The sequence below is a fragment of the Bubalus kerabau genome, chromosome 12 (assembly GCF_029407905.1).
Source record: "Bubalus kerabau isolate K-KA32 ecotype Philippines breed swamp buffalo chromosome 12, PCC_UOA_SB_1v2, whole genome shotgun sequence".
NCBI classification, from domain to species: domain Eukaryota; kingdom Metazoa; phylum Chordata; class Mammalia; order Artiodactyla; family Bovidae; genus Bubalus; species Bubalus kerabau.
In genome coordinates, this window is record NC_073635.1 from 2,095,573 (window position 1) to 2,120,585 (window position 25,013).

The 25,013-nt window shown below is 37.2% G+C and overlaps 1 long non-coding RNA gene and 1 other non-coding gene across 2 annotated transcripts in view; both read right to left on the bottom strand.

The window, feature by feature from the left end:
• Positions 1 to 25,013, bottom strand: part of LOC129624065 (uncharacterized) — a 179,784-nt gene that overhangs the window by 77,999 nt on the left and 76,772 nt on the right. The window lies entirely within an intron of this gene.
• Positions 2,904 to 3,007, bottom strand: LOC129624845 (U6 spliceosomal RNA). Its single transcript, XR_008701181.1, has one exon. It is a non-coding gene; the product is annotated as a U6 spliceosomal RNA (small nuclear RNA).

Below are 25,013 nucleotides of genomic sequence, written 5' to 3' on the forward strand. Positions count from 1 at the left end.
ATTGCAGCCATGAAATTAAAAGATGCTTACTCCTTGGGAGGAAAATTATGACCAACCTCAGTTCAGTTCAGTTCAGTTCAGTTGCTCAGTCGTGTCTGACTCTTTGGGACCCCATGAATCGCAGCACACCAGGCCTCCCTGTCCATCACCAACTCCCGGAGTTCACTCAAACTCATGTCCATTGAGTCAGTGATGCCATCCAGCCATCTCATCCTCTGTCGTCCCCTTCTCCTCCTGCCCCAAATTCCTCCCAGCATCACAGTCTTTTCCAATGAGTCAACTCTTCGCATGAGGTGGCCAAAGGACTGGAGTTTCAGCCTCAGCATCAGTCCTTCCAATGAACACCCAGGACTGGTCTCCTTTAGGATGGACTGGTTGCATCTCCTTGCAATCCAAGGGACTCTGTACCCCAATGTTCATCGCAGCACTGTTTATAATAGCCAGGACATGGAAGCAACCTAGATGTCCATCAGCAGATGAATGGATAAGAAAGCTATGGTACATATACACAATGGAGTATTACTCAGCCATTAAAAAGAATACATTTGAATCAGTTCTAATGAGGTGGATGAAACTGGAGCCTATTATACAAAGTGAAGTAAGCCAGAAAGAAAAACACCAATACAGTATACTAACGCATATATATGGAATTTAGAAAGATGGTAACAATAACCCCGTGTACGAGACAGCAAAAGAGACACTGATGTATAGAACAGTCTTATGGACTCTGTGGGAGAGGGAGAGGGTGGGAAGATTTGGGAGAATGGCATTGAAACATGTAAAATATCATGTATGAAACGAGTTGCCAGTCCAGGTTCGATGCATGATACTGGATGCCTGGGGCTAGTGCACTGGAATGACCCAGAGGGATGGTATGGGGAGGGAGGAGGGAGGAGGGTTCAGAATGGGGAACACATGTATACCTGTGGCGGATTCATTTTGATATTTGGCAAAACTAATACAATTTTGTAAAGTTTAAAAATAAAATAAAATTAAAAAAAAAAAAAAAAAGGAGTCTTCTCCAACACCACAGTTCAAAAGCATCAATTCTTCGGTGCTCAGCATTCTTCACAGTCCAACTCTCACATCCATACATGACCACTGGAAAAACCACATCCTTGACTAGATGAACTTTTGATGGCAAAGTAGTATCTCTGCTTTTCAATATGCTGTCTAGGTTGGTCATAACTTTCCGTCGAAGGAGGACACGTCTTTTAGTTTCATGGCTGCAATCACCATCTGCAGTGATTTTGGAGCCCAAAAACCGTATGACCTAGCAATTTCACTTCTGGGTATTTACCTGTAGAAAACAAAAACACTGATTTGAACAGATATATGTACCCTTATGAACATTGCAGGCTTATTTTCAATAGGCAAGATATGAAAGCAACCCAAATGTCATCTACTGATAGATGAATAGGTAAAGAAGGTTTGTGGGGGAAGGAGATGTATTTGTGTGTATACAATGGATTATTATTGTTAGAAAAATAAAACAAACCTTGCCATTTGCATCAACATGGATGAATCTAAAGGGATGAATGAATGCTAATGAAATAAATCAGGTAAAGACAAATATTACGTAATCTTATTTATATGTGAAATCTAAAAAAGAAAATGAAAACAGATTCATAGAAACTGAGCAAAAATTAGTGGTTGCTTGAGGACAGAAGAGTTGGGGGAAAAGTTTATGAAAGGATTAAGAGATAAAAACCTCTAGTTATAAATAAATTAGCTACAGGGATGTAATATTCAGCAAAAAAGTGTCAGTATTACTGCAGTAACATTTTATGAGAACAGAACAAGACTTATTGTGGTGTTCATGTTAAAATGTGTATAAATTTGAAATCACTATATAGCATACATGAAAGCAACAAAATTATTGCACATCAATTATATTTCAATTTTAAAAATGCAATGTTTAGAGATGATTAAAATTAAAAAGTAAATATGGCCCTTTACTTTTGTTATTTAACAGGTGCAAAATTTCAATTATATTTTTAATTAATTCATTTATTTTTAGATGAAATGAAGATGAATATTTTAATAATAAAAGGTATAATTCACAAAGAAGATAGACATCACAAACCATTAGACACCTAACAACAAATAAAAATACATAAATCAAAAATCAGGAGAAATATAATGGAGAAAAATATATATTCATAGTGAGAACTATTAATGTTTCTCTGAGAATATTTTAGTAAGTGCAGAAAAAATAAGAATAGAAGCATCTTGAATGATTTGTTAATAATGCAAATATAATAGATTCATATTTACATTAATTTATATTAATCTTATAGCCACACAGATATATTTAAAATTTTGTGTCTCAGATGTTGTTATTAGATTTCCATAGACATTTAGAAAAACTGGCCAAAAGATAAACATTACTAAATTTCAAAAAATAGAATTCTTTTTTTCATTCAGTTATACGTATACACATATTATTTTTGAAATTATTTTCCATTATAGGTTATTATAAGACATTGACTATAGTTCCCTGTGCTATACAGTAAACCTTTCTTGCTTGTCACATATCTATTTTTTTTTAAATTAGAAATCTAGTGTTCTATTCATACTAAGTTAAATAAGTGGAATCAAAAATGTCATAAACTTTTTGTTAGGCAAAAATTCATAAGCTTTCTAAAATATATATATTATACATATTATTTACATATGTGTATCTAAGCTTTTCTACTTGATAAAGGCTTGAGAAAGAACATCAGAAAATGGAGAAACTGGAAAACATAAACTAAGTGAAATGGGAGCACTGAATATGAAATAGAAAAAGTAAAACAAGCTAGATAAAAGTAAAATATCCTCATACAGCATCTTTTCATGTGTTTGTTAGCATAAGTATGTCTTCTTTGGAGAAATCTCTATTTAGTTCTTTGGCTCATTTTAAAAATATGGAATGCTTCATGAATTTGCTTGTCATCCTTGCACAGGGGCCATGCTAATCTTCTCTGTATCGTTCCAATTTTAATATATGTGTTGCTGAAGTCAGAATGGCTGCTATCAAAAAGTCTACAAACAGTAAACACTGGAGAGGGTGCAGAGAAAAGGGAACCTTCTTACACTGTTGGTGGGAATGCAAACTAGTACAGGCACTATGGAGAACAGAGTGGAGATTCCTTAAAAAACTGGAAATAGAACTGTTGCATGACCCAGCAATCCCACTGCTGGGCATACACACCAAGGAAACCAGAATTGAAAGAGATACATGTACCCCAATGTTCATCGCAGCACTGTTTACAATAGTCAGGACATGGAAGTAACCTGGATATCCATTGGCAGACAAATGGATAAGAAAGCTGTGATACATATACACAATGGAATATTATTCAGCCATTAAAAAGAATGCATTTGATTCAGTTATAATGAGGTGGATGAAACTGGAGCCTATTATAAAGAGTGAAATAAGTCAGAAAGAAAAACACCAATACAGTATACTAACGCATATATATTGAATTTAGAAAGATGGAGATGATGACCCTATATGCAAGATAGCAAAAGAGACACAGATGTAAACAGACTGTTGGACTCTGTGGGAGAACGCGAGGGTGGGGTGATTTGAGAGAATAGCATTGAAACATGTATATTATCATATGTGAAATAGATCACTAGTCCAGGTTCGATGCATGAGACAGGGTGCTCAGAGCTGGTGCACTGTGATGACCCTGAGGGATGGGAGGGAGAGGGAGGTGGGAGGGGTTTCAGGATGTACATGTACATGTACATATGTATACCCATGGCTGATTCATGTCAATGTATGGCAAAAACGACTACAATATTGTAAAGTAATCAGCCTCCAATTAAAATAAATAAATTAATTTAAAAAATCCTCATATAGTCCAGCTGTTTATAAACATGGCTGCTCATTAGAAACAAATCTGGAGATTTGGTGGGAAAACAGCAATATCCAGGCATTTTTATTTTTCAAAAATTTCCAAGATAATTTTGATATGCTTCCAGATTTTAAAAAGTCATTATAGGTGTTTCTATTAAATAGTAGTTTTGATGATATAGAATTCTATTATCTTTTTCTGTTGACCAATCATGATACAATGGTATCAGGTAATAGTTACATAATCACAATAGTAAAAGATATGTATCAGTTTTCACAATCAATATTCAGACAAAAAATAAAAGATAATTACAATTGTCAATATTCAGACAAAAAATAAAAGATAATTACAATTACAAAAACAAAGATGTTTATCAATTTTCACAATAAATATTCAGACAAAAAAAAAGATAATTATAATTATAAAAAATGTTTATCAGTTTTCACAATCAATATTCAGACAAAAATAAAAGATAATTACAATTACAACTGCAATAATCTAATAGTATAAAATAATTACATACAATTTGGTGGGGGTCAAACAGAGTGATGTAGTAAGTGGAAGTGCATACATGCACATATTTTCATCTGCTCAGTCAGGCTATCTTTTTGTTTTTAATTCATCTACATTTAAAGTTATTATCAATATGTATGATCCTATAACCATTTTCTTAGTTGTTTGGGGTTTATTTTCTGTAGGTAGGGCTTTTCCTTCTCTTGTTTCCTGCCTAGAGAAGTACATTTAGAATTTGTTGCAGAGTTTGGTTGTGTTGAATTCTCTTAACTTTTGCCTGTCTGGAAATCTTTTGATTTCTCTATCAAATCTGAAGGAGAGTTGCTGGGTAGAGTATTCTAGGTAGACTTATTTTGCTCTGTATAATAGAACGAATACTTTACTCTCACATGAAAGAGACAAAAGAGAACACGTGTCTCTTTCAATTCTGGTTTCTTTGGTGTGTATGCCCAGCAGTGGAATTGCTGGGTCATATGGAAGTTCTATTTCCAGCTTTTTAAGGAATCTCCACACTGTTCTCCACAGTGGCTGTACTAGTTTGCATTCCCACCAACAGTGTAAGAGGGTTCCCTTTTCTCCACACCCTCTCTAGCATTTATTGCTTGTAGACATTTGGATAGCACCCATTCTGACCAGAGGGAGATGGTACCTCACTGTGGTTTTGATTTGCATTTCTCTGATAATGAGTGATGTTGAGAATCTTTTCATGTGTTTGTTAGCTATCTGTATGTCTCCTTTGAGAAATGTCTGTTTAGTTCTTTGGCCCATTTTTTGATTGGGTCATTTATTTTTCTGGAATTGAGCTGCTGGAGCTGCTTGTATATTTTTGAGATTAATTCTTTGTCAGTTGCTTCGTTTGCTATTATTTTCTCCCATTCTGAAGGCTGTCTTTTCACTTTGCTTATAGTTTCCTTCATTGTGCAAAAGTTTAATTACGTCCGACTCATTTATTTTTGCTTTTATTTCCATTACTCTGGGAGGTGGGTCATAGAGGATTCTGCTGTGATTTATGTCGGAGAGTGTTTGCCTATGTTTTCCTCCAGGAGTTTTATGTTTTCTGGTCTTATATCGAGGTCTTTAATCCATTTTGAGTTTATTTTTGTGTATGGTGTTAGAAAGTGTTCTAGTTTCATTCTTTTACAAGTGGTTGACCAGTTTTCCCAGCACCACTTGGTAAAGAGATTGTCTTTTCTCCGTTGTATATTCTTGCCTCCTTTGTCAAAGATAAGGTGTCCATTGGTCCGTGGATTTATCTCTGGGCTTTCTAGTTTGTTCCATTGATCTATATTTCTGTCTTTGTGCGAGTACCATACTGTTTTGATGACTGTAGCTTTGTACTATAGCCTGAAGTCAGGCAGGTTGATTCCTCCAGTTCCATTCTTCTTTCTTAAGATTGCCTTAGCTATTCGAGGTTTTTTGGTATTTCCATACAAATTGTGAAATTATTTGTTCTACTTCTCTGAAAAATACTGTTGGTAGTTTGACAGGGATTGCATTGAATCTATAGATTGCTTTGGGTAGTATATGCATTCTCACTATATTGATTCTTCTGATCCATGAACATGGTATACTTCTCCATCTATTTGTGTCATCTTTTATTTCTTTCATCAGTGTTTTATAGTTTTCTATATATATAGGTCTTTTGTTTATTTAGGTAGATTTATTCCTAAGTATTTTATTCTTTTTGTTGCAATGTCATCAATTTAAATATATCATGCCATTATCTTCTGAGAAGGGAGTTCTCAGAGTTGTAGAGTTTTAGAGTTTCTGTTGAGAAATAAGCTGATAGGTGTTTCCTTGTATGTTATCTTTTTTCCCCTTTTGCTTTTAATATTTTATCTCTGTCTTTAATTTTTATTAGTTTGATTATTATGTGTCTTGGTGTGTTCTTCCTTGGGTTTTTCCTGCCTAGGATTCTCTGTGCTTCCTGGACTTGGTTGACTATTTCCTTTCCCATATTATGGAATTTTTCAGCTATTATCTCTTCAAATATTTTCTGAGGTCTTTTTTCTCTCTCTTCTCCTTCTGGGACCCTTATAAGGTAAATGTTGGTGCATTTAATGTTGTCCCAGAAGTCTCTTAGGCTTTCTTCATTTCTTTTTATTTATTTTTTTCTATATTCTGTTCTGTGGCAGTGATTTCCAACATTCTGTCCTCCAGGTCATTTATCCATTCTTCTGCCTCAATTATTCTGCTATGGTTTCCTTCTAATGTATTATTCTTTTCTGTTTGTTTGTTCTTTAGTTCCTCTAGGTTATTAGTAAACAGTTCTTGCATCTTCTCAATCTTTGCCTCCATTCTTTTCATGAGATCCTGAATTACCCTCACTATCATTATTCTGAATTATTTTTCTGGGTGGGTGCCTATCTTTACTTCATTTGGTTGTTTTTCTGGGGTTTATCATGTCCCTTCATCTGGGATATAATTTTCTGCTTTTTCATGCTGATTAACTTTCATGTTAATTGACTTTCTGAAAAAAAGCTATGACCAACTTAGACAGCATATTAAAAAGCAGAGACATTACTTTGCCTACAAAGCTCCATCTAGTCAAAGCTATGGTTTTTCCAGTAGTCATGTATGGATGTGAGAGTTGGACTATAAAGAAAGCTGAGCACTGAAGAATTTATGCTTTTGAACTGTGTGGTGGTGGTGGAGACTCTTGACTCCCTTGGACTACAAGAAGATCAAACCAGCCAATCCTAAAGGAAATCAGTCCTGAATATTAATTGGAAGGACTGATGCTGAAGCTGAAACTCCAATACTTTGGCCACCTGATGAAAAGAACTGACTCACTGGAAAAGACTCTGATGCTGGGAAAGATTGAAGGAAAGAAGAGAAGGGGACAACAGAGGATGAGATGGTCAGATAGCATCACCAACTCGATGGACATGATTTGAGGAAAGCTCCGGGAGTTGATGATGGACAGGGAAGCCTGGCGTGCTGCAGTTCATGGGGTTGCAAGGAGTCGGACACTACTGAGCAACTGAACTGAACTGAACTGAACTGAACTTTCTGTAATGTGGCTTTTGTTTTAGTCTCTGTGGGGCTGTGCTTCTGCTTGGTTCTTCTGTCTGCCCCCTGATGGAGGAAGCTAAGATGCTTGTGTAAGCTTCCTGATGGGAAGGACTGGTGATAGGAAAAACTGGGTCTTGCTCTGGTGGGCAGGGCCTTGCTCAGTAAAGCTATAATCCAATTTTCTGCTGATGGTTGGGGTTGCACTCTCTACCTGGTAGTTTTTTGTTTGTTTGTTTGTTTTTGTTGTTGTTTTTTGGTTTTGTTTTTGTTTTGCCTAAGGCAACCCAGCCCTCAGGTCTACAGGCTCTGTGGTATGGTTAATGGTGACCTCCAAGGTGGTTAACACCAAAGGGGGCCTTCCAGGACTGCAGCTGCCAGTGCCCCCGTCCCTGTGGTGAGACCCTGCTAACCCACGCCTTCACAGGAGACCTCCCAACACTAGCAGGTAGTTTTGGCCATCTTCTGTGGGGTCATCGCTCCTTTCCTTTGCATCTTGGTATACACAAGATTTTGTTTGTGCCCTCCAAGACTGGAATCTCTGTTTCCCCCACCTTGTGGAAGTCTTATAAGAAAATCCTGCTGGCCTTCAATGTCAGATCCCTGATGATTCCCAGTCCCTTTGTCAGATCCTCAGGCTGGGAAGCCTGATGTGGGGTTCAGAACCTTCACAATAGTGGGAGAAGTTCTTTGGTATTATTTTTCTCCAGTTTGTGGGTCACCCACCTGAAAGGAATGGGATTTAATTTTATCATGATTTTTCCCCTCCTACCATCTCACAATGGCATCTTCTTTGTCTTTGGATATGGGAGTATCTTTTGTTGGTTCCAGCATTCTCCTGTTGATGGTTGTTAAACAGCTAGTTGTGTTTTTGGTACTCTCGCAGGAGGAGATGAGTGCATGTCCTTCTATTCTGCAATTTTGAACCAGAAGTTATTTTTTCAAATACTTATATTTGGGGATGTTGCATCCATTTTCTCATTCAAGAGTGCAGACTTCAGCAGGAAATAATGTTACATAGAGAGCAAGCTTCAAAATCAAATTGAATTCTATGGCATTCTTATAACTGACACTGTACAGTATATTTTTAAGTGCCCAAAGCAAGGGAAATATAAGAAGAAAGAACTGTATAGGTTAAAGCCAAAAGGAGGTAGAAGACTCAGAAATTATGTGAGGCTAACTTTTTTCCCCCTCGTGTTGATACTTGTATTCCCAACCTACAAACCCAACTTTGGATCTGAAAATTTCCCAAAAAAGCTTTTTCCCTTGAATGTCTACTATTCTCAGAATGGTTTCCAGGACCTGCCCCTGTATTCATTCACCATTGACTGTCTTCAGCAACATTGCACCTCTGCTTAGATTAGTCTCACTATAGACCTGACAGGAACTAGGATCCTGAGTACTATTTTTCTTCCTCACAATATTCCCAAATAATGGCACTGGATTCCTGATAGCATTGCTGTACCTATACCAGTAGATGCCTTTTTTTCTCTCTAGGTCATATTTAAAACAAATTATTCACCCTTGATTTCTGCCCAAGTAACAATGACAATATGGAGTATTCCCTTGTTCCCTGAAGCTTTCTGAAGGGAGCTGAAACTCAGAGAGGATTTGAAAAGTATTAAAATGTATTTACCTCTCAGTCAGTTCAAATGTACTGAAAGAAAGAGAACATTTATGTCCAAGACTATTTCAGGTAAAACTCAAATTCTCTGATCTCTCTAAAGTTTTCACTTCTGTGTGAGAAATCATACTGCCTTTCTTAAATAAACCCATAAGAGATTTAGAATGCTACAGTCCTTGCAAGCAATCCCAAAATGCTTTAATACTATTTTTTTAGTTCTTTCTTCACTTCAATGGCAATTCAGAATGGATTATATTGAATCAGTTTTTGATTCTCGGCTTCCAATTGCTTCAAAAAATATGCCTTTAGAAGAAATCAAAATTATTTCTATGCTTCTCTATAGGCCTGGGAAAAAAATCTTATGGGTCCATAATAGCCAGTTTTCTGACCAGAAAGTAAATCCACGATGAAATCATCCTAGAGAAATAACTGTTTTATCTTCATATAAAGACACATAAAAGAGGAAATACCACAGACTTCTTCAGTTACCCCAAATGTTAACAAGCTTTAATCCTTACAAAATTGGGATTGACCCTTGAAAATTGGATTTATACGTGTGATGGTTAATTTTATGTGTCAGTTTAACTAAGCCACAGGTATTTGGTCAAACATTATTCTGTGTATTTCTGTGAAGATATTTTGGGAGGCAATTAACATTCAAATTGATAGACTGAAAAGCAGGCTAACATAGGTAGGCCTTTTGTAATCAAGAACAATAGAAAAGCTTACCCCCAAAGAGAGAATTCTCCTGCTTTTCAGACTTTGAGCTGGGACAACAGCTCTTCTTGGTTCTACAGCAGTCTGCTGGCCTTCAGACTTGAACTGGGTGCCAGCTCCAACAGGGTTGATCTTGCCAGCCTCCACAGCTGCATGAACCAATTTCACATATATATATATAAAGTCAAGTGGGTCTTAAGAAGTGTTACTACAAACAAAGCTAGTGAAGGTAAGGAATTGCAGCTGAGCTATTACAAATCCTAAAAGATGATGCTGTGCTGCACTCAATATCCCAGCAAATTTGGAGAACTCAGCAGGGGCCACAGGACTGGAAAAGGTCAATTTTCATTCCAATCCCAAAGAAGGGCAATTCCAAAGAATGTTCAAACTACTGCACAGTTGCATTCATCTCACATGCTAGTAAGCTCACGCTCAAAATCTTTCAAATTAGACTTCAAATTAGTACATGAACAGAGAACTTCCAGATATGCCAGCTGGATTTTAAAAAGGCAGAGGAACCAGAGATCATATTACCAACAAACTTTGGATCATAGAAAATGCAAGAGAATTCCAGAAAAATATCCCTTTCAGCTTCATTGACTACCTGAAAGCCTTTGACTTTGTGGATAACAACAAACTGTGGAATATTCTTAAAGAGATGGAAGTATCAGAACACCTTACCTGCCTCCTGAGAAACCTATATACAGATCAAGAAGCAACAGTTAGAACTAGACATGGAACAACAGACTGGTTCCAAATTGGGAAAGGAGTATGTCAAGGCTGTATATTGTCACCCTGCTTATTTAACTTATATGCAGAGTACATCATGCAAAATGCTGGACAAGATGAAGTGCAAGCTAGAACCAAGATTTCTGGGAGAAATATCAATAACCTCAGATATGCAAATGATACCACCCTAATGGCAGAAAGCAAAGAGCAACTGAAGCGCCTCTTGATGAAGGTGAAACAGGAGAGTGAAAAGCTGGCTTAAAACTCAACATTCAAAAAACTAAGATCATGGCATCTGGTCCCAACACTTCAGGAGAGAAAATGGAAACAGTGACAGATTTTATTTTCTTGGGCTCCAAAATCACTGTGGATGGTGTCTGCAGCCACAAAACTAAAAGACACTTGCTCCTGGGAAGAAAAGCTATGGCAAACCTAGACAGTGTATTAAAAAGCAGAGATATCACTTTACCAACAATAATCTGCATAGTCAAAACTATATTTTTCCAGTAGTCATGAATGTGAGAGTTGGACCATAAAGAAGGTCGAGCACTGAAGACTTGATGCTTTTGAACTGTAGCATTGGAGAAGACTCTTGAGAGTGCCCTGGACAGCAAGAAATTCAAACCAGTCAATCCTAATGGAAATCAACCCTGAATATTCTTCAGAAGGAATGAGGCTGAAACTGATGTGTCAATACTTTGGCCACCTGATGCAAAGAGCTGACTCATTAGAAAAGACCCAGATGCTAGAAAAGATTGAAGGCAGGAGAAGAAGGGGATGACAGAGGATGAGATGGTTAGATGGCATCATCGACTCAATGGACATGAGTTTGAATAAACTCCAGGAGTTGGTGATGGACAGGGTAGCCTGGCTTGCTACAATCCATGGGATTGCAAAGAGTCAGACAGACTGAGCCGCTGAACAATGATAGGTATCTACAGATAGAGATTGATGGAGAGAGACAGAGATCGATAGACAAATAGATATATATGATAGAGATAGAGATATTCTGTTGGTCTGTTTCTGTAGAGAATTCTGACTAATATAGGAGGGTAAACAGAATGAATTCAGACATGTTGAATTTGTGGCTTCTCTGAGATATTTTATATACTTAAAATATGTCTTGAACTATTAAGTGCACCTTTTGAGCCAAAAAAATTATCATACATGAAGGCCAAAATTCCAAAACATTGTTCTACAAAAAAAAAAAATTTATTTTTTCTAAACTTGGGATGGGCATACTGTTATAAAACCATAGTATTTTCTTTAGTTGAAGGTCAAAGGATGAGAGTCACAGACCTTTTTGAATATCTCATGGAAGCCATATACTCCATCAAGAAGGAAACAAATAGACAACCAACTTTCAGAAAACAGAGCACTGAAGCCCACAGGTTCTAGTCTGGCAAGAACATCACTGCAGTCCAAAAAACATAATGTGGAAATAATAAAAAGCTAACTAAAACTCAAGGTCATTTGAAAGCTTTCAAAGCAGCAGCAATAACTTATATTTTAACACATTTAATAGAACATTTGGATCACACAGAAATATCTAATAATGTCAACATAAATATAATTTCAACTTGAATAAAATACAGCTGCTGCTACTACTGCTGCTAAATACAGCTGAGTGCTAGGTAACTACTACATGACATTACTAGGCTTCATATGCATGACTTTAGACCAGAGTTTTCAAACTCCAACCATACAAGGGAAGTGATACATTTGGACTAGCCTCCAGTCAGAGTAACTAATGGGAAAAGAAGCCAAATCAGTAGCAAGAAGCAGCTCACCTCAATGACAATGAGGCTGTGAGAATCCAACAATGTATGTGACCTAAAAAACAGAGTGGGTTGCTGTTCTTACCATTAAGACAATTTGTCCACATTCAATACCCATGCAGAAAGCAAAATAAATGTGAGGGTGATAAGAGAAGACATTAACATTCTTTGTATCTTTGATTCTGTTCAAGTCAGTTTCCCCTTGCGAGCAGGTGACCTCTGGCTGGGGAAGACAAAATAACAGTATGGTCTATCTGTTGTTTACACCAGGTGAACCAGGTGAGTGGTAATTGCTTATTCTAGGATATAGACACTTTATTTTCCTCTGTCACAATGAGGTAATATTTCAGAAAACTGTACTTCAGTGAAACACACAGTATACTTTGATATTTGAGAATCACAGGTTTTTTCTACAAGAATATAGATAATATGCTCTCAAGTGTTTTGGCAGTTGTGTAATCTTAGTATTTATTTCTAAAATATTTATCAAGAATGAAACATATTGTTACTCAGATGCTTTCACTAGTTGGTGTGGGTTTTTTTTTGTTTGTTTGTTTGTTTTAATTTTATTTTATTTTTAAACTTTACATAATTGTATTAGTTTTGCCAAATATCAAAATGAATCCACCACAGGTATACATGTTAAAATAAGCTTGTGTACAGCTTGTTTCTCTCTTCTGATCTCTTCAGAAAAAAAAAAAGTTACTTTTCTTCTTAATAAACAGTTCAATATTCTTGACTGGTTGCAAGCTACTACTCCAAACTATATTTTACAATATACTGAATAGAATATTAGTCATATAGCAGTAGTGCTTATAGCTTATATTCCATTTTCTAGATTTTATACCTAGAAGTCCATAAGGTTTTGCTCTTCTATAAATAGCCTTCTATTTACATCTGCTCACCACCAGATGTTATTATTTGACATGGCATTGTATATCACTGCCATGTAGGTGACATAAAAATTTATGTCCTATTCAAGAATGGTTGACAAATTCTACTTTCATTTCACAATGGATGAATGCAAATGACTTGGCCTTAATGTTTCAAAAACAAAGTTATTACTGTTTGGTATTCTTTTTGGCTTGAAAAGTGTTTGGCCTTTTGTGCACACACAGACACACACAGATACACTATATATATATATATATATACATTTTTTTCTTTACTTTACTAGTTTATCTTTATATAGTTTTACTGCCTTTACAAAGCCTTGGGCTTCAATTCTCCTGTCTGAAGATCAGCATATTTGGCAAATAAGCATGGTTTTATTTTTCATTTGCATTGCTTATCTCCAATGCATGATTTTTTTTTCTCTCTACAGCACTAAATTATCAGGCCTCTGATTGACGCACTTGCTGTCCTGCATACTGATCTGGAACAGAATATCTCATTTGTCTTCACAATTCCATCTTTCATAGACTGAGTCATTTCCAAAAGCATCAGATGATATCATTTCAGAGATTAGATATTTACTTCTTTTCAGCCTCAGGCCTCTCTGTACATGAACTACTGTATTTTGTGTAATCTATTTACTTTCATGCATAAAATATATTTTAGACCTTACTTTAAATATTGCATGGAATTGGCAATGTGCTCCTACACAGTGTTTTGATTCTAAACTGTTAGTGCATGCTTTAACATCTAAGAAGCACAGGAAGAGGGTGAAGGGCTGAGGCTATAACCGAACCTTCCCTTGTCCTAGCAACCTATTTTGAGCAAGTGCTTGAAAATGCTTTTTTGACTGATTCCGATAGAATGGCTTTTGTATGTTATGAAAAATAAGCATCTTCACCAGATACCAAGATTGACTTTGAAAGTATATGAACCCATGGATTATATCTTCCAGATTTGACTTAATAATCTGTTTTTCCAATTCTGAATCTCAGTTACAAATATAATAAACCAAGACAAGCATTATTCTGGGCTTTCCTGATGTCTCAAATGGTAAAGAATCTACCTACCAGGCAGGAGACCTGGGTTCAATCCCTGGATTGGGAAGATTCCCTAGAGAAGGGAACAGCTACCCACTCCAGTATTCTGGCCCGGAAAATTGCATGGACAGAGGCACGGCAGGCTGCATTCCATTGAGTAGCATTATTCTAAGCAGGTAGAGGGATTCAATCTTGATTTTTTAAGATATTATAGTATTCTTGACTTCAGTTAAAATCACAGTACTGGTGCTAGCCAAAAAAATATTGGAGAACATTTAATTAGCCCAAACTGTTTCCATAGCCATCTCCTCCAAATTAAAGATTAGTTAATGAAAAAGAAAAGACAGATTATAAAGGAAATGAGCTTAGTTTGAGAAGCTGTGCCAGAGAACTCAATCTCAGATCAAGTCATCATGAGGTGAAACCACTGAGCTTTCTTTAATGCTGAGAATCTGAATGTAGATTTGCACCTGCTTCCTGGTCAGTCCCAGAGATGCTGCATGTTTCATGAGGAAGATGCTCTACCTCTCACAGTATGGCAGGAGTAGGTATCAATAGGAGCATGACTGGTGGATCTAGGAATTGGGGAGCAGGAGAAAACCTCCTGAGATTCCTGTGGCACCAGAGTGGAATAGGAGAGCGTCTGAAAGTTTTATGCGACTCTCCTAAAAGATATAAAATGTTGCTCCAAGTGTAACCCTCAGGTTCAAAAGTGGTCTAATAGACAAAGCACTGGTGGATTCAGTATGGACCTGCCTGTCAGAGGTCAGAAGAGGAGAGACTATATATAATGTATGCTCAATCATTCAGTCATGTCCAACTCTGCAGCTCCCGCCAGACTCCTCTGTCCATGGGATTCTCTAGGCAAGAATACTGGAGGGTTGTCATTTCCTGCTCCAAGGGATCTTCTTGACCCAAGGATTGAATCCTCTCCTCCTGCATCTCCTGTATTGGTAGGCAGATTCTTTACCACTGAGCCACCTGGGAAACCTATTATATATAATGGCCTAATGGAAAAAGACTACACATAAGTAACTACATCTTGCTATAGGACTTCGATTAAGATCTAAAAAGATACTTTTTCTTCTCAAAGGTGATGAATTTGTACATTCCTTCCCTTTCCACTTTAACTATTTAAACTTAAGTGACTGATGAAGTTATTCCACTAAGTTTACCTAAAAGTGACTAAATGAAATCTTCCTATTATACTTAAGAAATGCACTGTTACATACTGTTGTTAAGAGCTCAGATTCAGAAACAAAGTCTGATAGGTTCAAATCCTAGCTTTGCCTAAGATTTGTGACATTAGGCAAGTCACATTATCTCTCTGTGTCTCTGTTTCCTCATATACAAATTGGTGTGAAATAGTGATTTACTTATACTATTGTGAGAATTAAATGAGTCACACACATGCTTAGAAAAGTACCTATGGAAAGTACTATATATATATATAATATATATATATATATATAATATATATATATATATATATATTATCAATGTCATTATTATTCATCAGATGGAATGGGTGCTGAAGCTAGAAGTTACTGTTACAAAGTATACTTTTTGCAGACCAAGTTTGGGCTTTTAAATTAAATATGTAAATGCTACATAGTGATATTAACATTATATATATATATAGAATTTTAGAGAAGAAACAGCATTAACGATTATTTAGTTCAAGACTTATTTTTAAAGACAAGGTGAATGATATTTAGAAAGGTTGGATAATGGCTATGGAGCTAATAAATATCAGAACTGGAATTCAAACCCAGGTCATTCAACGTGCCAGGTACTACACTGTATTTGAAAATGCAACAGTATGCAAGGCCCAAATAGGTCTTACCTCACAGAGTTTACAACACACCAGGAAAGATAGCTGGAAAGGCGGTGGTGTGTTACAATGGAGAAATATGTGGTACAGTATTCCTAGGAGCCAAGTAAGGCTTTCAAAAGAGTGACTTGTGATTCGTTTCTTATATGATATAAACCAATACAATATTGTAAAGTAAAATATAATAATAATAAATAAATAAATAAAATAAAACACACAAAAAAGAAAGTGACTTGAAGCTGAAATCTACCTGAGAAGTGGGAGTTAGACGGACGAAGGGGTAGAATTAAAATACCTAAGGTCAAAGGAGAGCTGTGAAAGTGGCTTCAGAGTTGAGAAAAAGCAGAATTTATTCTAAGAGTTGATATAGATTTTGTATATTTTAGCAAAGAATGTAGGAAAAGGGGGTGAACAGAAGTAGTAATAGGGTGAGATCCTTTAGTGATATTGTAAACTATGGTTTATAGCATACTAAAAAGCAGAGACATTACTTTGTCAACAAAGGTCCATCTAGTCAAGACTATGGTTTTTCCAGTAGTCATGTATGTATGTAAGAGTTGGACTATAAAGAAAGCTGAGCACAGAATTGATGCTTTTGAACTGTGGTGTTGGAGAAAACTCTTGAGAGTTCCTTGGACTGCAAGGAGATCCAACCAGTCCATTCTAAAGGAAATCAGCCCTGGGTATTCATTACAAGGACTAATTTTGAAGCTGAATCTCCAAAATTTTGGCCACCTGATGTGAAGAGCTGACTCATTTGAAAAGACCCTAATGTTGGGAAAGATTGAAGGCAGGAGGAGGAAGGGGACAACAGAGGATGAAATGGTTAGATGGCATCATGAGTTTGGGTAAACTCAGGGAGTTGGTGATAGACAGGGAGGCCTGGCATGCTGCAGTTCATGGGGTCACAAAGAGCTGGACATGACTGAACAATTGAATTGAACTGAACTGAAACTATGGTAAGAAATTTGGGCTTAATCCTAAAGGCAAGGAAAAGTATCAAAGCTTTTAAGCAGGGAGTCAAAATAGATTTTCACTGTTGGAGACTCTTTCTAAAAACCACAGGAGAAGAGACTGGAAAGGAAAAGATGAATCAGGGAGACCATTTAAATGACAGTTGCACTTAAGAAAGAAAGCTAGATCTTCTGTCTTAAAATCCTTTGTTCTTTTGAAGGCTATCACTGTAGAAAAGCAAGAAAAAAAAAATTGGAATAAGGAAAATAGAGACTATACTATTTTTGCTCCCCTTAATAGATGTTCAACTCTTTTCATGTAGATCACAGATTGTTAGAGTGAGAAATGACTTTGAGAAAACCAGCCTTTAAATTGTAGAGACAAGATACATGTCTTGCTCACATTCTATTAAATGGCAGAGTCAAAACTAAACCACAGATCTAACCTGTCAGCCAATCCCCTCCACCACAACATACTGAAATAAACTCCCTAGAAGGAAGACAGAACCATGGCAGTTACTGCTACTGCTAAGTCACTTCAGTCGTGTCTGACTCTGTGCGACCCCATAGATGGCAGCCCACCAGGCTCCCCTGTCCCTGGGATTCTCCAAGCAAGAACACTGGAGTGGGTTGCCATTTCCTTCTCCAATGCATGAAAGTGAAAAGTGAAAGTGAAGTCGCTCAGTTGTGTCCGACTCTTAGTGACCCCATGGACTGCAGACTACCAGGTTCCTCCGCCCATGGGATTTTCCAGGCAAGAGTACTGGAGTGGGGTGCCATTGCCTTCTCCAACCATGGCAGTTACCCAGGGACAAAAATACCCAGAATCTTGAGAAGATTTATCCTGAAAAGAGAAGCTTTAACAAACCCTGGTGGCCCAGCCATTTGCCAGAGCCTATGAAAAGTTGTTTCTCTGGAGGCTTTTGCCCTGAGTTTTGTCATATGGTCCTCTCTCCTCACAAGAAAATTCTCATCTAAAATTAGTTAAGATTAAATCTCAGTAAATAATGTAGTTCAAGTTCAGCATGAAAAATAGTCTAATAATACATTTATTATAGACAACCATAATGAGTTACCAATTGCTCTCAATCTAATTGGTAAGTAGTTCCAATGGTTAGGGAGAAAATTATATTAAGCTGAAGTCTTCCTGCCTATAATTTCTCCTAACTGGTCTGATGTCTTCCAAGTACCCTTAAATGCATCTTGTCAATAAGCAGGGAGGAATTAAGAAAACTCTGCCTCTTACAGCCTTCAAAACTAAGCTTTGGCTCATCTACCAGTTCATCAGAAAACACTGGGGGTTGAGCCTGGATTTGGCAAATGAGCTCAGTTAATTCAGTTCACTTTAGGAGCAGATTTTTTATTTAAAATAACTCAGTTCTCTAAGTGTGCTTCCCTGGTGGCTCAGATGGTAAAGAATCTGCCTGCAATGCAGGAGACCTGGGTTCAATCCCTGGATCTGGAAGATCCCCTGAAGAAGGAAATGGGAACCCACTCCAGTATTCTTACCTAGAGAATTCCGTGGACAGATGTGCCAAGCAGGCTACAGTTCACGGGGTCCCGAAGAGACACAACTGAGCAACTTTCATTTTCACTTTCTTTCAGTTCTCTAATAGAGACTGTTTAAGATATGAACAACAAAGACATAAAATTCCCAGAGTCACAGGAAACACATTCAGATACAAGGCCTAGACGCATATAGCAATGACAACTAACCCAGTACCTGCTCCACTGCAACCCCTGGTTCTCTGAAGCCTTTCTGGAAGTGGACAGCACCTCAGGTAGCCAAGGTAGGTTGTGTTGCTTCAGTCATGGTTGACTCTTTGACACCCTATGAACTATAGCCCTCCTGGTTCCTCTGTCCATGTGATTTTCCAGGCAAGAATATTGGAGTTAGTTACCATGCATTTCTCCAGGGGATCTTCCTGACCCAGGGATCAAACCCAAGTCTCCTGCATTGGCAGGGAGAATTTTTACCACTAGAGCCACCTGGGAAGGTCGCTTGTACCATTAGCCTAATAGGACCAAGACAGAACGAGCATGATAGTGACACAGTAACAAAATTCCCATATATTCTAGAACTGCATTCAACTTGACCCTTGGTTGGGATTTATAGACACCCACCTCTTTTACTGAGTTCCCAAATCCTGCTCATCCCTGCAGTAAATAAGCCTCCTTTAGGCCTGGATGTCAAGGGGAAAGATTCAAATCTAAGATCCTCTGCAGATCATACAAGTTTGGGTGTTCTCTTAGGAGAATGTCAAAATCTAAAATAAACTTGCCTTAAAACCCCAGACACTTTCCATAAAACAGGAATAGTCTTTAGCCAAAGGACTATTTACAGAAATACTGTTATAAATATTGGCAAATTTTTAATCCAAAAAACCCAAATATTTTATTCACAGTTTTACTGTGAATTCACTTATTGCTAGATTCAGTATTCAATCCTCAGGATAGAGCCAGGGAAAAAGATTTCAGAGACTAGTGTTCCAATGGTGAATAATAAAAGCATCTATAATCCCTGACCTCCACAGCTCCAAGAATTTACTTGATCGATTTTTGTTTTTATAGAAATAATATAGTGACACGCAAAAATGATTCCAGAATATTCATTTGCTAGTCTAAGTACTTGACAGCAAGGAGATCAAACCAGTCCATCCTAAAGGAAACCAATCCTTAATATTCATTGGAAGGACTGAGGCTGAAGCTGAAGCTCCAATACTTTGGCCATCTGTTATGAAGAGCCAACTCATTTGAAAAGACCCTGATGCTGGGGAAAATTGAAGGCAGGAAGAAAAGCAGGTGACTGAGGTTGAGATGGTTGGATGGCATCATCAATTCAATGGATATGAGTTTGAGCAAACTCTGGGAAATAGTGAAGGACAGGGAAACCTGTGTGCTGCAGTCCATGGGATTGCAAAGAGTTGGACACAACTGAGTGACTGAACAACAGCAAATGTTATCGTGTGTGTGCATGTGTGTGTGCATGTGCACAGACACATGCAGGGACTAAGCACTAGGATTTGCCACATTTCTGGGACAAAAGATATCAAGTTCTTTCCCAGTCCACCGTGGATAATACCCAGTTCAGTTCACAATGATTAGGTTCAGCTGATACCTCCTCAAGGCTCATTAGCTCTTCTATCCAAAAGGTAGTAGAGGGGACTATTGTTTCCAATTCTTCATTCCATCTTAGCTAGAGAATAATGCTTAATACTCACCTTGCAATATGACTTTGCTGAAACTCCCATAAGAGTAAGCCAATGTGACTTGGCCATGTGATTTGCTTCAGCCTTTACATTAGCAAATGTAAGGTGAAAAGAGGTTTTAAACACATCTGGCTTCTGGCATATGTACCATCGTGATGAGAAAAACATGCCCCTAGGAGTTACTCATCCCAGAATGAGTTATGCCGAGCAGAACCAAACCCACCCTATAACCTAAAGCCAAGACCAGCAGGAGCCTCCCCAACCCATATACTCATAAGGCACAAAAATAAATGTCTATTGTTGTAAACTATTAACAGCTTGTAAGCTTTTATAAAGCTTTTATGTTTGTTATATAGCCTTATTTCTGTAATAATATACAAGATTTTCCAGAATTAAATTAACTGTTCTGAAAAAACACACTCAAATTCAAAGGATATATAATTCCACACAAGCAAGTGAATGAGAAAAATAATCTTTATGTTGTGTAAATAAACTGTATGAATTTAAATAGTCAATTAAATCATATACACATTTTTACTTTACGTATCTTTCAGTAAGAAAAACAGATTGAAAAGTGAAAAAAAAATCAAAAAAGGAATTTAAAAAACCAGGTTGTCTAGTCAGGCCACTAATAAATATTAGCTGAAAACATACACTAGACTCTATCCTGCTATAAAATTCTTACTAAAAACCACAGTTTCTTTAAGATGAGTCAACCTTTCCTGATTTCTTCAGGAAAAATTTTGGTGGAAAATATTGCAATTTACTACAGATAATGTGTGTTGCTTTTATAATAATTGTGATGGTAGATGTTTTAATGGAGGGAGATAGTCCTTATCTCCAATAAACTACTGAGCACTTTTTAAACTCAAAAAAATAAGTTACTGAGCTGACACATAAAACAGCCAATTTAATCATTTTAGACAAAACAAGAATCAATGGGAAATTCTGTACAATAAATTCAGTGGTAGAAAACTGCATCAAATGTCAAGGGAAGTGAAGTGGCTGATCATAAATTTATCACAAATTCTTGGGGCTAGAAAAACCAAAGCATAAAGTACTACTCTATCTCCACCATGTACCAAGCCTTTCAAGTATAAGGATTCAAGAGCCATCTCCCATTTCCTGGGGCCCTGGATACAGGCTCTCCCAATAGTTTACCAGACAGGGGCAAGCCTTGTCTTGAGAGGTTGACAGGGATTACTCAATTAGTCACAAATCATGAATGCCCACCTACTCAGACCACTTTCCCAACATCAACTCTCAGAATCATGTGGAGTCTAACAACCTGTATTTGTCCTAACTCATCACTTCCTCTGACCTCATTTTTGTCTCAAGGAAATCTGCTCATTCTCCACAAAAACTCTTTCTCTAGCCTACCTTAAAAACCCACTGCCCTTTTAAATTTTTTGATGACAGACTCTAGTGGCTCATTAGATGTGCAGACATTAAGCCAAGAATAATCCTTCCAGTGTGGCAAAGAAAGGACAAGTACAAAATTTAAGGTCTATATTAAAATAGTCTAGCTCTCTAAATCATGTCAAAGATATCTTAGGCCATTTAAACCATGTAACAAAACTAAGTGATAGGTATTTTCCTAACTGTTTTTCCATCAAAGAAATGGAAATTCAGAGAGGCTAAATAACTTGGGGCTTCTCTGATAGCTCAGTTGGTAAAGGATCCACCTGCAATGCAGGAGACCCTGGTTCAATTCCTGGGTTGGGAAGATCTGCAGGAGAAAGCATAGGCTACCCACCCAGTATTCTTAGGCTTCCTTGTGGCTCAGTTGGTAAAGAATCCACCTGCAATGCAGGAGACTTGGGTTTGATCCCTGGGTCAGGAAGATCCCCTGGAGAAGGGAAAGGCTACCCACTCCAGTATTCTGGCCTAGATAATCAGACAAAACTGAGCAATTTTAACTTCAAATAACTTATCCAAATTCACAAAACTAATAAATGATGATGCTAGAATTTGAATTAAGTATCTTTTAAAAATAAAGTTCATATAAATCAGTCCCTTATTTTACAGGTATATCAGGAAAATGTAGCTGGAAGGAAAAAGTCAACAACTGATTTGTACTCTTTACTCTTGCCTCAAGGAAACCTGAAGAGTTAATCCCTGATTAAAATCTTCTTAGGTGACGAGACCTCCAAAGTTGGGGCTTCCATGTACTGAGAAGTTCTGTACTCATACACTCTTGCTTTTTGTGACCACATGCCTTGAAGTGTGGAGTGCCCAGGACATTAGTAAGCTGTGTGTTGAAGATAAAAGACCTCCACTATGTTGTCACCATGGATGTTGCCTCTGTATCTCTTCTTAAAGCTAAGCATATATGGTGATGGATAAAATCCATGGATCTTGTGAGTTTGATTGTCAATATGAACCCAATGCCAAGCTGCTGGTTTAGTACAATGGATTTTTCAAAGGCCAGAGAGGCTAATTTTGTCCCATAGCAAGCCCAGTGCAGAATCTTGATAAATATGGCCTCATGCCTCCTAAATCAATGGCTTCATGCTCTCTACTACATAACTATGACTCAAATGACTTCAATGTACCAAAATCCTGCTTTTTCAAAATTAGGTGAGGTTATATATATATATATATATATATATATATATATATATATATATCCAATTCTACCTTCAAGACCTATGTAAAGTCATACAACTTTTCATAAAGTTTTCAGAAAACATTCTGTACTGGAAATAGTATTGCCTTTTTCCAGACCTTCCATATCATGTATTGTCTATATGGTACTTTTGGAAACTTAATTATCTTCTGCCTGATGTTCCTCTCTAACTGTTCCATGTCACACTTCCTTCCCCACTCACTAGACAGTGAATTATTAAAGGGCAAGAAACACAACTTACATTTCTCTAATCACTTTTAATAGTGCATACCTAGTCTCAGTTTAGTTCAGTTCAGTTGCTCAATCATGTCCGACTCTATATGACACCATGAACCTCAGCACACCAGGCCTCCCTGTCCATCACCAACTCCCAAGTATACCCAAACCCACGTCCATTGAGTCAGTGATGCCATCCAACCATCTCATCCTCTGTCGTCCCCTTCTCCTCCTGCCCTCTATCTTTCCCACCATCAGGGTCTTTTCAAATGAGTCAGCTCTTCGCATCAGGTGACCAAAGTACTGGAGTTTCAGCTTCAAGATCAGTCCTTCCAATGAACACCCAGGATGGATCTCCTTTAGGATGGACTGGTTGGATCTCCTTGCAGTCCAAGGGACTCTCAAGAGTCTTCTCCATTTAGTTCTTTGGCCCATTTTTTGATTGGGTCATTTATTTTTCTGGAGTTGAGCTGTAGGAGTTGCTTGTATATTTTTGAGATTAGTTGTTTGTCAGTTGCTTCGTTTGCTATTATTTTCTCCCATTCTGAAGACTGCCTTTTCACCTTGATAATAGTTTCCTTTGTTGTGCAGAAGCTTTTAAGTTTAATTAGGTCCCATTTGTTTATTTTTGCTTTTATTTCCAGTATTCTGGGAGGTGGGTCATAGAGGATCCTGATGTGATATATGGCAGAGAGTGTTTTGCCTATGTTCTCCTCTAGGAGTTTTATAGTTTCTGGTCTTACGTTTAGATCTTTAATCCATTTTGAGTTTATTTTTGTGTATGGTGTTAGAAAGTGGTCTAGTTTCATTCTTTTACAAGTGGTTGACCAGAGTTCCCAGCACCGCTTGTTAAAGAGATTGTCTTTAATCCATTGTATATTCTTGCCTCCTTTGTCAAAGATAAGGTGTCCATATGTGTGTGGATTTATCTCTGGGCTTTCTATTTTGTTCCATTGATCTATATTTCTGTCTTTGTGCCAGTACCATACTGTCTTGATAACTGTGGCTTTGTAGTAGAGCCTGAAGTCAGGTAGGTTGATTCCTCCAGTTCCATTCTTCTTTCTCAAGATCGCTTTGGCTATTCGAGGTTTTTTGTATTTCCATACAAATTGTGAAATTATTTTTTCTAGCTCTGTGAAGAACACCATTGGTAGCTTGATAGGGATTGCATTGAATCTATAAATTGCTTTGGGTAGTATACTCATTTTCACTATATTGATTCTTCCAATCCATGAACATGGTATATTTCTCCATCTATTAGTGTCCTCTTTCATTTCTTTCACCAGTGTTTTATAGTTTTCTATATATAGGTCTTTAGTTTCTTTAGGTAGATATATTCCTAAGTATTTTATCCTTTCCATTGCAATGGTGAATGGAATTGTTTTCTTAATTTCTCTTTCTGTTTTCTCATTATTAGTGTATAGGAATGCAAGGGATTTCTGTGTGTTGATTTTATATCCTGCAACTTTACTATAGTCATTGATTAGTTCTAGTAATTTTCTGGTGGAGTCTTTAGGGTTTTCTATGTAGAGGATCATGTCATCTGCAAATAGTGAGACTTTTACTTCTTCTTTCCCAATTTGGATTCCTTTTATTTCTTTTTCTGCTCTGATTGCTGTGGCCAAAACTTCCAAAACGATGTTGAATAGTAACGGTGAAAGTGGGCACCCTTGTCTTGTTCCTGACTTTAGAGGAAATGCTTTCAGTTTTTCACCATTGAGGATAATGTTTGCTGTGGGTTTGTCATATATAGCTTTTATTATGTTGAGGTATGTTCCTTCTATTCCTGCTTTCTGGAGAGTTTTTATCATAAATGGATGTTGAATTTTGTCAAAGGCTTTCTCTGCATCTATTGAGATAATCATATGGTTTTTATTTTTCAATTTGTTAATGTGGAGTATTACATTGATTGATTTGCGGATATTGAAGAATCCTTGCATCCCTGGGATAAAGCCCACTTGGTCATGGTGTATGATCTTTTTAATGTGTTGTTGGATTCTGATTGCTAGAATTTTAT